General features: G+C 39.0%; 1 long non-coding RNA gene across 1 annotated transcript; it reads left to right on the top strand.

Moving 5' to 3' along the window:
• Nucleotides 1–10,189: 10,189 nt before the first annotated feature.
• Nucleotides 10,190–11,244, top strand: LOC132237990 (uncharacterized). Its single transcript, XR_009453708.1, has 2 exons — nucleotides 10,190–10,882; nucleotides 10,921–11,244. It is a non-coding gene; the product is annotated as an uncharacterized LOC132237990 (long non-coding RNA).
• The last annotated feature ends 2,778 nt before the right edge of the window (nucleotides 11,245–14,022 follow it).

Genomic DNA, 14,022 nt, shown 5'->3' with positions numbered 1-14,022 from the left:
AGTAAAGCTAATACAAGAAAGCATGTGCCTGGTCTCAGTAGACACTTGCAACACAGTTTTGTGTATTATTTATGAGTTATAGGAACAGGCTGTTTTAACAGACCAAGGAAAGAATATTAAAAAAAGATAAATCAAATAACTTTAGAATACATAGGGTGGGCCTGGGGAAAATACATTTGCTTTTGTCCAAAAACAGATCAATATCCTCCTTTTAAAAGAAACTTTCTAACATCAATGTCTTAATGCTAGCATTTTAATTGATTTTTCTCCATTCTTTTTGGGGGGTCTTTTTAATGAGCAATGTTGTGTAGTCAGTTTGGCCACATAATAGATCTAATCCTATTGATAAAGAAGGTTGAAAATAAACATAGTCCCCAAAATCCAGGTTAAGTTGGTAAATCATTGATTTAGCAAATAAAAACCACATCATATTTTTCGTTTAACCACTTGTGCAAGTTATGTATCAGGATTTCTTTATAGGAGTTGAAAAACTTGTTTAATGAAAGCTGGCCTCTGTGGGGAAAAGAAAAAAACCTAGTTGTTCCATATGTCATAGAAAGGCTTGATTGGAGACTGGGAAGATGATAATTCTTTCCTTTGTGGAGGAAAATTAAATTTCTTTCCACAGCTCTTACTGATCTCAAAGCAAAATGAATTATTTTTGTCTTCAGGATTTTTCTCAATTTGAGACCTGCCACATCAGGGTGGACTCATGACTGGAGAAATGAGCAGCTGCCAACAGTAAACTCCAGGACACTGGACTCTGAGCAAGACCCCACTGGCCTAACACGCCATTATTAACAATGTAATGGGTCTTTAAATCTTTTGAGTCTTTGAAAGCTGTAACCACTTAAAATTGTAGCTTGATCAAAGCTTTGTGCATAAGAAAAAGAGGGCTAAAAAAAGAAAATCTTTTCGAAAATATAATTTTTGCCTTGAGCTCGAGCTGAAGCACTAACTGTTCATAATCCTCTTGGAGTTTAGGAAAGTGCTAACTGTGTTTTCCTCTTAGATATAGAAAGATGGTCAATTGCCTTTTATTTCTCCATCCCACTCTTGGAAACAGAGTAATTTTGAGAATATAAGCCAATTGTACTCCAGCCAATGCTCAGCAAGAAGATGGCCATGGAGCCCCTTGGCATTCTAAATCTCTTCACTGTCTTTCACTGGTTTGTTGAATATGGAGATGTGAAGCTGGGAGTGGGTGGTGAATATGAGGATATTTGGTACAGCAGAAAATGTCCATTGCTGAAAAAAGGGATGATTAATATTGCTTCTAGGAATTTTCTTATTACAAAACACTAAAATGAAAGAGAGCTGGTGATGGTGAATGGAGAATGTGTCTGGGGGTATGGAAGATAGGACCACTCAAGACTTGAAGAATGGGTCAGATATACCAGCCCTTCTACTACCAATATGTGCCAAACAATGTACTGTATGTTGGGAGTAAAAAGACAAGTGGGTTCTTATGCCTTAAATAATGATGATATAGTCAGAGAGATTTATATGCAAATAAATAACTTTACAAACAAATACAATACATGCATTAATATTTGGACTATGTATAGAACATGGAAGCAGTACAGAGATAGAAGTGATTCATTATACTGAAAACAAGTTCCAGTTTTCTGTACATTAGGTTGAGATGAAATGTTTATTCAAAATGGACTATGGACAAGCGATCTTAACAGTAGAGTACTTTGTAGCTTTTATCTGGACTCGAATGCCCTCTTTTTCAAGGAGACACAATGTTGGGGTGTTTGAGTGTGTGTGTGTGTGTGTGTGTGTGTGTGTGTTAAGAGGGTGATGAAACAAAAGTTTTTTCCTCTCTGCTTCCCATCCTTTGTAAGTGAAATAAATTGTTCTTAAGGCTCTTTATTATTACTTCCATTTGTGGACAAAATTTGACTTTTACAGGCTTATGCTGATAACTAAACCAGAGTAAGTGAAGTGGAAGCCATGAAGATTCATAACTAAGATATGTAATAAATTTGCACAAAGCATACAATTTATTCTTTAAATTCTTAAGAAAAATTTCATATGCAAGAGAGTCATTTTTTTCATGACCTCAGCTGAGAAGAAATTGGATTGAAAGAAATTCTGAGGACATGAAAGAAATCAAGCCAGTTTATAAAAGGTACTTGGGCCCTAACCGGTTTGGCTCAGTGGATAGAGCATCGGCCTGCGGACTCAAGGGTCTCAGGTTCGATTCCGGTCAAGGGCATGTACCTTGGTTGCGGGCACATCCCGGTGGGGAGTGTGCAGGAGGCAGCTGATGGATGTTTCTCTCTCATCGGTGTTTCTAACTCTCTATCCCTCTCCCTTCCTCTCTGAAAAAAATCAATAAAATATTTTTTTAAAAAATAATTCTGCGCTTCAGAGAAATTTATAAAATAAAATAAAATAAAATAAAATAAAATAAAATAAAATAAATAAAATAAAATAAAATAAAATAAAATAAAAGGTATTTGGAAAATCATTTGCTACTTGTTCATTCTGACACAACCCAAACACCAGAAGCATTGGCAGAAGCAAATGAAAATAAGGAGCAAAAACACCAAAAAAGAAACAGAAGCTTCTCTTAAGAGGGAATGCAATAACAAGTATAACCCTCAAAGGGGAAGGAAGGGGAATAGAACAGCACTACTGAAAGGAACTTTCTGTGATGATGGGGATGTTCTACATCAGTGCAATGCAGTCTAGTAGCCATTTGCCACATGTAGCTATTGAGCACTTGGAATGTTTCTAGTGTGACTAAAGAACCAGATGTTTGTATTTTCTTTAATTTTAGCTAGCTTAAACAATTACATGTGGCTAGTATCTTCTATCTTAGCCCAAATCTCAAAAATAGCATTATGGATGAGGAGTTCTACTTCAAAATTAATTCATAAGCTTATTAATTTTCATTAAATATCTCCCCTGTATCCCTATTTTCTTGTATTTAAAATGCTTTTAACAATTAATAGCCTTAAAGTAAAGATGCAGTGACATAATATAATCTCATGTGGGTTCCTTATGTTAGGTCTTATTAATAAACTAGAGGCCCAGTGCACGAAATTCATGCACTGGGGTGGGGGGGGGGGTGATACCCCAGGCCAGCCAGTGCCCTTTCGCAGTCTGGAAGCCCTTGGGGGATATCCAACTGATGGCTTAGGTCCACTTCCCATGACGGCTTAGGCCCGGTCCCTGTGGGACATTCTTAGCACTGCCATGGAGGTGGGAGAGGCTTCCACCTCCGCCACTGTGCTTGCAAGCTGTGAGCCAGGTTTCTGGCTGAGCGGCACTCCCCCTGTGGAAGTGCACTGACCACCAGACGGAAGCTCATAGTGACCAGTTGTTCCACCATTCGGTTGATTTGCATATTAGCCTTTTATTATATAGGATTTTCTAGTTTAAGAGATAAGGGATTTGGAGATGAATTTGGATTTTTATAAAATTTCTTCAGGTAACATAATTGTAGAAATAATTATTAAAATGTGTCCGCTCATAAAGCTTGAAAGATGATTGATTGATTTTAATATGATTTCAACTAAATGTGATGGAAAAATAATTAAGGGAGCAATCAGCTCTGACAGGGAGAGGATTGGGATATGGTGGGTTTGGGCTGAGTGTGATAGAAAGAAGAAGGAAGGCCCGCCCAAACAAAGGAGCCCACCATTAACAAAGGCACAGAGGTGGGAGACGATGGGACCTGCAGGGCTGCTGAATTTGTATGGCCTGGCTCTAGTGTAGTGCATTGTGATTGAGACTGACAAGAAAGGTAGACTGATCTGATTCTCTGAAGAACCTAAAATGCCTACTCGGGCTTTATATTGTGATTGTGTAGGCAATGGAGTGAAACTAGAGGTGTTTGGTAAATGAGAAACAAGATCAGGTCTGTGATTTAGAAAAATACCTCCAGCGTCAGTGTTACTGAACTTGTAGAAAAATGTGGAGGGATGAAGACCAGTTAGAAGGATATAGGAAGAGGTCAAGAGGTGGATATGGCAAAAGGTGAAGAGTAAACAATCCTAATAAATAACTAATAAAAAGGGGGATGAATATGGTTCAACAGAATCCACAAAATTTGGTAACATGAGATACTAGTATGTGTGTGCTTTGAGAAAGAGAGAAAAAGGTTACTGTGAAGCTTTAAGTTTGGGTGGCTGAGTGATAATATTCATCAAGCTAGGGAAGAAAGACAAGACCAGGCTTGTTGACTGTGAGGTATTAACTTGGCATCCACCTAAAGATGACAAAACAAATACAGAGATGAGTTACAATTCTTCAAATGGATATTAGGCCAGCGCCTCAAATCAACATGCCCAAACCTGAGCAAGTATTTAGTGGATGTCCAACTAGGTACTGGAAATGCAAGTCTTGAGCTCAACAGAGAGGTCATGAATAAGAGACATTATTCATCTGAATAGAAATGATAGTGAAAGTCATAAAAGTATGAGCCTATTAAGAAGACAACATTGTGTAGCTCACAAAGGAGAAGAAGGGCAGGATAAGGGAGGATAAGGGCTCATACTTAGGATATGTGTCAGCAAGGAAGACAGGAAATAAAAACAAAGAATTTGGGGAAGGACTCAGGAAGAAAATGACCAAATTAAGAGAAGAATAGCTTTCATATTACTTGAGTCTGCACATTAAATAAAATAAAAATACCAAAACTAGCCATTAATTACTTTCTGTAGATTACTTTCCAACCCATGTAGGCCATAGGGTGGAAAAGCTGTGGCATCTTCATGTAATATGGTCTGTCTGACAGGAAGGCCAATGTCTAGGGGTGGGTAGGGTTAAAGAGGCTGTGGACATGCAAAGGAAGCATTCCTTCTGTTTGTTATGCATTACTACAAATTGAGGGGAAGAATGAGTGCAGCCCAAATTATATAACTGAGACTTGATATGAGTCAATGGCAGTTAATCATCAGTGAGGGATACTCCAAGATCAGCTGTTTCTTTCTATCTAGTCTCTGAACAAGTAACTTCAACTCTCTGAATCTTCAGTGTCCTCTCACCTAACAGAGGTAGAATCCACGGCATTCATAAGATAGTTGTTAGGATTAAAAGATACAATGCACCTGGCATGACTGGGGTTTGATAAAGGTTAGTACTCTTCCCTATTTCTCTTCTTCATAGTTTGGTATCAGGCATGCGTGGGTTATCAGTATTATCCTTCACGTGTCAGTTGAATACATTGTCTCTCTCAGTGTAGTTGGAAGAGATTCCAAGCCCCTGGAAAAGGACAATTTCATCTCAGCCTAAGATGCCTTGTCACAGTGTTTGCACCCTTAAATCACCTTGATTCCCTAGAAATCAAAACTCTTTGGGTTAATGTTTTTACATTCAATTTGAGCTTATTGTTTCTGGTATTTAAAACATAACATTTAAAAAGACAAGAAAATATCAAAAAATAATTATTTATATCAGAGAACTTTGAAATTAATCCATCTCACCCTAACCAGTTTGGCTCAGTGTATAGAGCATTGGCCTGCGGACTGAAGGGTCCCAGGTTTGATTCCGGTCAAGGGCATGTACCTTGGTTGCGGGCACATCCCCAGTAGGGGGTGTGCAGGAGGCAGCTGATCAATGTTTCTCTCTCATTGATGTTTCTAACTCTCTATCCCTCTCCCTTCCTCTCTGTAAAAAATCAATAAAATATATTAAAAAAGAAATTAATCCATCTATATATTCATATAACAGAGGTGTTATTGCTTATTGTTTTCTAGGAGAATAGGACAGGATGAGGACAAAGAACAGAATTGAGAATCTTTTCAATATTTTGCCTGAATGGTCATGCAGTCTGGAATTCAATGAGAAAAAATATGGGATATATGGGTAATCTAAGTCAATCCATGTTTGGTGATTAGGAGAGAATTATGGGTTGTGTTGATATGTCAGTCTGTTTCATAGCTCTCCACTAAAGGGTAAATTAAAGTATATTTTGTAAATGTATGTTCATAGCTTATAGCAGAAATTTGTGCTTCTCTATAATGAATAAACACATTAAAAATATGTGCTTTACTTCAGAAAATTGGCAAATAAAGGCACCTAAAATGAGAAGTATTCATTGGATGATTCATTGATTCATATAATCATTCATGTAACAAAGTATTCATTGAGCCATACTATATTCCATCTGTTTATCAGGAGCTGGGCTAGAGTGTGGATTAGATAAACAGGGTTCTTTGTCTCACAGAGTGTACAGTCCAGTAGGTAAGATAGAAATTGTACAAATAATTGTAAATATGAGAAGTTTTAGAAAGGTATTACAGAACATACAAGTAGGACCTCTCCAGTAGGGGGTATAATAGCAATAATAATAATAATAATAATAATAATAATAATAATAATAATAAAAAACACTTGTATAGTGCTTACTATGGACCACACTGGGCACAATCCCCAGTAGGGGCATGAAGGTGGCAGCTGATCAATGATTCTCTCTCATCATTGATGTTTCTCTCTCTCTCTCTTTCTCCCATACTCTCTGAAATCAATAAAAAATATTATTTTTAAAAAGCACTTTACATATATATTTATATTTAATCTACTTTTCAACCCTATGAGGTGGGTACTATTATTACCTCCATTTAACAGAGGGAAAAAACCCTGAGTCACAAAAAGTTTCAGTAATTTGCCCAAGCTCACATGCTCAGTATGTGGTGAAGGCAGGATTTTAATTCAGAATGTACATGATGCTCAAAAACCTCTCAGCTTAATAACAGCAAATTAGAAAAACAGACATATCTAAGCAATCTAAAAAACTGATTTGTTTCATCTTGTGTATTTTAGAACAAGAAAAGGCATAGAAAAATCTACTTTTCAATGACCCTTTTTAAGCCTGATATATGAGACCATAATTGACCAACTACTTTGAAAACCACAAATACAGTATTTTTTGACCTGTGCTTCTTAGACTGGATCTAGTTTAGTGTCCGTCTCCACAGGCAGCCTGCTCATCAAGCACTAGCTTGCTCCTTTACAAGTAGCTTGCCCTGTGTTTGGTCTCATGGGAACAAGAATAGCAACAACAGGCTGTTGCTTAGAACACAAAAGAGAAGATAAGCCTGAAAGATAGACTGTGAACCTATCAGCCTTTGTCACAGCCTTTCCCACACTTACTGGTGCCGTCGAGGTGATGCAACCTGAGGCTCAAGCATGATATCAATGCCCAACTGATGCTGCTCGCATTAACACCCACCCTTCCACCCTTCCGGAGGAGGTGGTGCAGCAGGTGCTTTGGGTGCTCAAGTCACATCCTGGGACCCAGCTCTGACTCCAGAGCAGGTGTGTGGGCAACTTGGTGCAGGCTCTTTGTTCTTCTGCCTCAGGGCTTCCTTCTAAGTCATGGAGGCCTATTCAGTACAAAAAGGGGTGGGAGCAGGGAAAGCTCTTAGGGGCAACATTAGACCCATTGGGGATGGGCATGCAAAGTTATTTAAATCTGCACAGGTAAGCACCCAAGGATGAAGGATATTTAAAAACAAAAGCTCTTCCAAAACTTGGATGGTGTAGAAAAAAGAGATAGGAAATAGAACAATACATATTCTGTCATTACTCATAGGAAGGAATGAACAGAGGCTTGCAAAAAGAATGTAGGATTAAGAACATTGTATAAAGCTACATAATGGCAATCATACTTAACAAACATAAAAACCTTTCAAATTTTGTGAATAGATGCATACACACAACCACAGAAATACATATCTTATAGAAAACCACACAAAGAATAAAAACAGAGACAATAACACAAAATGTTTCACATATCTGAGAGCAAACATTTTCATATTAATAGATGTATTAATGGATAGATTTGCTTGTTAAAGAGAAAAACATCTATCTATCTATCTATCTATCTATCTATCTATCTATCTATGTAAAACCCTAATATGCAAATAGACCAAAATGGCGGAACAACCAAACAAACAACTGGTCGCTATGACCACCAGGGGGTGCATGCAGAACACGGCAGGTGTCAGCAGCAGGCAGCAGAGGGTGGAACATGGCAGATATCGGCTGTGGTGGGATGGAGCAGGTGAGCGGGGGGCATCAGACCAAGGTGGGGCACCAGTTGCTGTCATTGGGGTGAGCCTCTGGTGGTTACTGAAAATTCTTTGCTCCTGCACACCGCCGTCCCATCCAGCACTCGCACCTGCTGCCAGTGCACACCCTACTCGCACCCACGGCCAGCCCTGGAACCACAGCTTGCACTTGCTGCAGGCGCCCAGCACCGGCCCCAATCATTCGGTGCCATCTGCGGATGCAAGCGGGGCTGCCAGCCCCAATCTCCCTGAGGGCTTCTCTACCTCCCCCTGCTCCTGAGGAGGATCAGAGCAGAAGCTGCCACTTGCACCTGCTGATGGCGCCAGCCCCAATCGCTCGACGCTGTCAGCAGGTGCTAGGGGGGCTGGCATTATCAGCTTGTGGGAACAGCAGAGGGGCTACCGGCAGGTAGGGTACCGGGGATCGCAGTGGGAGGGGCTGGGCAGGGGTGCGGAGGATGTGCTGAGACCCACTCCTGTGCCCATTGCAGCCTCGTGGCCCACAGTTCCTTTCAAGGTGCACAAATTCGTGCACTGGGCCCCTAGTTTTATTATATTACAAAGCTAAACTTAATATTATGCTTTATATAGTAGATACTTTAAATGATTCATATTGAAAATTAAACATTAAAAAGTGAATATTAGATAGACAAGCGGGGGTTTCAGTCTTAGAAAAAGGAATGAGGAAGAATGCATTAGATGATAGAATTATAGGCAACAAATAAAGGATAATTTATAAATATATCGAGCAGTTATTAATATCCACATCCCAAATAGTCTAGCATTAGTATATAAATAGTAATCACAGCATTAATAATCATAAAGAAAATAGTACAGGAACTGCAAGAAAAAATAAGAAGAATCATGGGAGGAGGAACAGACTGTGATTTACTATTATTCTATGCTTGATCAAGTTAAAAAAAAACCATTAACAATGTCAGAGACCCAAATAACATAATTAATAAGATAACTCTTCTTGATTTTCTACTTTAAAAGCAGACATATTTTTAGCTAACCATGCAACAGTCAAAAAATTTAGCCACAAAGAAAATTCTATACATTTATAAAAGTAAATAGTAACAGAAGCAATGTTCTCTGATAACCATGTAACAGTACTAAAATTAATATATAAATTAGAAACAAACAAAAATATCATGCTACCTCTAAGTCACAAGATCTCTTTTTAAAAATCTTTTGGATCAGAGATTTGAGTACATACTACAACAATGGATTTGCTTAAAATGGTTTTTGGAAGGAAGCACCTAGAACTAAAATCTTAGGTCAATCAATGAGAAACGATGCATATAGATAAATTAAATTAAACATTCAAAAACAAAAAAGAAAAATCCCAAACTAAACAAAATGAAAGCAAAAATAATAAGACAAATGGAAAAAGTTTATATTCAAAGTAATTAGGTAACAATTATAAAATCAATAATCAAAGTTATGAGGTTTTTTTGGAAAGTTTATAAAGTTTCAATACATTAGCTAAGCTAATTATAAGAAATGGAAAATGTACATATATATAAACAAAAAATTACAACATGGGGATAACCAATGGGTTTATTAAAAGAAATCTAAGACATGGCTTAGCTCAAAATTTTGCAAGTAAATTTGAAGAAGTTAATGGAATAATAATCATTCAAAGTTAACAAGTCCTAATTCCTGGAACTTGAAAATGTTATCTTATTTGGAACAAGGGTCTTGGAAATGTGATTAAATTAAAGATGTTGAGATGAGAAGGTTACCCAAGATTATTCAGATGAACTCTAAAGCCAGTGACAAATGTTCTTATAAGAGAAAAAAAAAAGATGAGGAGACAAACAAGAGAAGGAGGAATGCGTCTATGAAGGCAGATGTTGAGTGATGTGGCCACAGCTAAGGAATGCCTGGAGCCAACAGAAGCTGAAACAGCCCTAATATGAATCTTCCCCCACAGCCTTCAGAGGGAGCATGGCCTGCTGGAACCATGATTTTAGAACTCTGGCCTCCAGAACTGTGAGAGAGTAAATTTTTAAAATGTTAAATTTAATTTATTGCAGTGACATTGGTAAGTAAAAGTATATAGGTTTCAAGTGGTAAAATCTAGTGTATCGTCTTGTGCATTGCACTGTGTGTTTCCCAAATCTCCTTTCATCGCCAAATATTTTTTTTGCAGTTACAGACCTTTATGTCACTATGCTACATTTAACATCAGTCCCCTCAAGATGTGATTCCCCATAGTTACCCCAAAACCCTTATACTGCAATCAGAGACCCCCCCCTCCATTTACAAAGACCCCTGCTCTTACCCCTGAAGAAGAGACACATTAACCAGGCCACTGACACCTCCAATTTACAGATACGAAAATAGTCCTGAAAGTACTAATTACAGGACCCCCAAATGTTCCTATCCTCTGCACCCTCAAGAATCCCCCAGTGCCTTGTATGAAGCCCACCCAACATGGCCCACAGCCCCTCTGCTAGCCAGATTTCCAGAAAATTCTCTATTTTTAAAGTAATGACTTTCCCTTTGGGGGGAACCCAAAATTTGGAGCCCCCATTTTGAGACTGTGGATCCCAAACTTCCATGTGCCCCCAAGTGCTACAGCCGCTAGAATACCCCAAAGCCCTAAATTCCAGGGCCCCCAAGCCATGGGATCCCCAAATTCCCAGGGAGTCCTAAATGTAAAAATCCAATCCCAAGCCCCCCGGAAACCCCAATCATGGAAGTCCTTGTGCCTGGAATGGAGGAGACTGCAGTCAGGTCATGCATCCCAGGCTACCATGGCACGTTAAGCCCTATTCATAGGCACCAGGAGACCCCAAACAGTTATGCTCATCCCTGAAAACTAGAGGACTTCAATGCCCTGAGTCATGGATCTCAAGATGCCAAATTCCAAGAGTCCCAGCCCCCAAAGAACCCCAAATCCTAAAGCCTCCATCTCATACATGAAGGGCACCCCAAGGCCTTGAGGGGATCGCAAATCCTGGAGCCCCCATTTCAATCCACATTCTGGTCATAGGTCCAAAACACCAAATCTGAGTCACTGACCCTAAATGACCTCACAGCACCCAGGCCAGACTAGCAGGGTGAGGGAGACCCTGAAGGCCCAGGGAGTCCAGGACAGACCTGGGGGCCTCACTACCAAGGACAGCTCAGACTACCCCTTAACTGCATGTCCGAGAACTCAGCATGACCTGTCTGCCCCCTTCAATAAAGACGTTTCTATGGCTTCTCTGTGTCAGACCTGAGTTTGGGGGAGGATGAGAGAGGAAGTCCTTTCTTCAATCTCGCCTCCCCGCAGCCTGGGCACAGGATGATCTAGTTGCGAGGGGTCCTAACAGTCCCATCTTCTTCCTGTGGTCGCCACGGCTGCCCCTCCCATCTGGGCCCACTCCAGTGTGGACAGGTCCATCACCATATATTTGACTTTCTTTACTACCCCACTTCCCCAACTCTTTTTCCTCCTCCACAGACTGTTGTCTGTGACTAGGATTTTTTGTCCGTTTGTCTTATTTGTTCACTTATTGCTTTCAACTTTATATACTCTTATATTCATTGCAGCATATTGATGGTGACCAAAACATGGAAACAACAGAAGTGTCCTTCCATTGGTGATTCGATAAAAAGGATATGGAGAATGTATACAATGGAGTACTACTCAGCCATCAGAAAAAAATGAAATACTGCCTTTTGTGACAACATAAATGGTATTTGAGAATGTCATGTTAAGTGAAATAAAACAGACAGAAAAAGTCAAGAACCATATGATTGAGGGATATAAAACCGAGAGAGTATATTTATTCTGTTTCAAGCCTCCTGATTTAAGGTAATTTGTTATAGTAGCCCCATGAATTAATACACATAGAATGAAATATGTGAATAATAACTGTACAAATCACTCATTTTTTTTAATGTAAAGTGCTGTGCCTACTCTTGTATTTCCCTTTCCCATGCTGTCTTCTGCCATCACAGTTTCACCTTCTAGCCCCAACAGATAGCACATGCAAAGGCCCTGAGGTAAAACACACACACACAAAAACAAGTGGCCTGTTTAAGGAACTGGAGGAAGGCCAGTGTGTCAAGAACATGATGATCCAGAAAGTAGGTGTCACCTGAAAGTAGGAGGTTTTGTCCTGATAAAAGAGTTTCTAATCTGAAAGCAAGTCTGGCACCAGCTATTAAGATACATACTAGTATATTTTAACTCATCTGTACATTCTTCAATTCAAGTGGTTCCCCAAGGTCTGGATGAGTTAAATAACAAAAGAATCCAAAGATTAAACAAAGAAGAAGGAAATGGACAAATTTGCAAAGCAGAAAGATCTTTTAGTTGTAGGACAAAAATAACTATATTCAATTCCCATTCTTCAACTCAAAAAACGGATTTAAAACACCCCCCCCCCACACACACACACGTACACGATTGGTGCCACAACTGTGTTGTTGACAATCTCCTCAATAGTAACAGTCATTTCAACAGCTCAGCCCACTCAGTGTATTCAAATAAAATGGAAGGAGCTAGAGCAAATGATCACTTCTGTCTGTTTTTATTTTACTGTTTGGATGTTTGCATTACTGTGCACTCAATATTTTTGCCATGGATTATTAAAAGAAATCAGGAACAGCTGTGGCGGCTGCAAGATTATTTGTTTGAAGTACCATACCACCCCTCTTAGCGCACGGGCACACACACACACACACACACACACACACACACACACGCACACTCAGGAATTAGCACTGAGCCATGATTGAGTAAGCAGTGAAGAAGAATGTCCAATCAGAAATTATCTGCATCCCAAGCCCCCTCTGATTTCAAGATAAGTACCTCGAGTCTTTAAAGGGCAAAGACTTCATAATTGTTTCCATCTTTTCCCTTCTTATCCCCTTAACATAATGGATACCCTTAGTTTAGTCTAAGATTTGTGCTGATCTGAAAGGACATCTAGCCTGCTTCCAAAGTAACTACCCAGCATCATTTTTATTATGTATATGTGCTTTTGTCAGAACTGTCTTGTTCTAAGCCATTATTTAATGAGGCATGTTGTAATTTATTTTATACAGACTACTACTTACTTACTTAGGCAAACCATTTTCCCCTTCCAATAAGAACTGCTTCAGATCCAGGAATTTTCAGATCAATGTTGTCTTCTGTATTCTAGAAAGCTAAACAACCATTCAAGGAATTTTTGTTATTTATCTATTACAGTTCTCTCTTTGTTTTGGAGATGTACCTGGAAAACTAGCTCCTTTTGCCTTTAGTACAGCTTGACTTAGATTAGAAGTATGTATGGGCACACAACATTAATGAAATAAGAAATACACTACATACAATACATAGCACATTTCAGGCAAGATATGATAAAAGTGACGCCCATCTCTTTACCACCTTACTTCTATACAATTATATGATGAGGTGGAAGACATATTATCATATTTGATGAATGCTAAGTATAATAAATGTTGAAATAATAAGCTTGTGAGAAACCACTGACCTGCTTAGGGAGAGAGCCTGGTGGAGAAGTGTGTGCCCTCACTTCCCTTCAGACCTTCGTCCCTTCATCCTGAGAATGTTTGCAGATCTCAGCTCAGCTGATTAGAGATCTGTGACTGCTCATTTCACCTCTGAGAGAAACTGTTCAGGTGACACAGGGCAAATGACTCACTTATCAATTTTGAAAGAGAAGATACATATGATAAAAGTGACACCTGTCTCCTTTATTGAAGTATTTATTGAATGGTTTATCAGTTCCAGGAGCTTTGCTAAGTACTGGGAATACAGTAAGGAGAAAGCAGACACAATTGCAGGTCTAAATTAGCTTAGAAACCTGTGAAAAGCAATGAACTCACAATCATACCAATAACCATATAACTAAAACAGTAGGGAATTATGTCAAAGAAAAGAATAGGTTTTATTAAGAAAGTATGAGAAATTAAGTCCATGCAACCAAAGAACATTTCCCTGAAGGTCTGACATTGAAATTGAAACATGAAGGCCAGCAAGTTG

This window comes from Myotis daubentonii, chromosome 7, assembly GCF_963259705.1.
Source record: "Myotis daubentonii chromosome 7, mMyoDau2.1, whole genome shotgun sequence".
NCBI lineage: Eukaryota > Metazoa > Chordata > Mammalia > Chiroptera > Vespertilionidae > Myotis > Myotis daubentonii.
The sequence above is the reverse complement of the archived record's forward strand: the minus strand, read 5'-3'. Positions and strand labels throughout refer to the sequence as shown.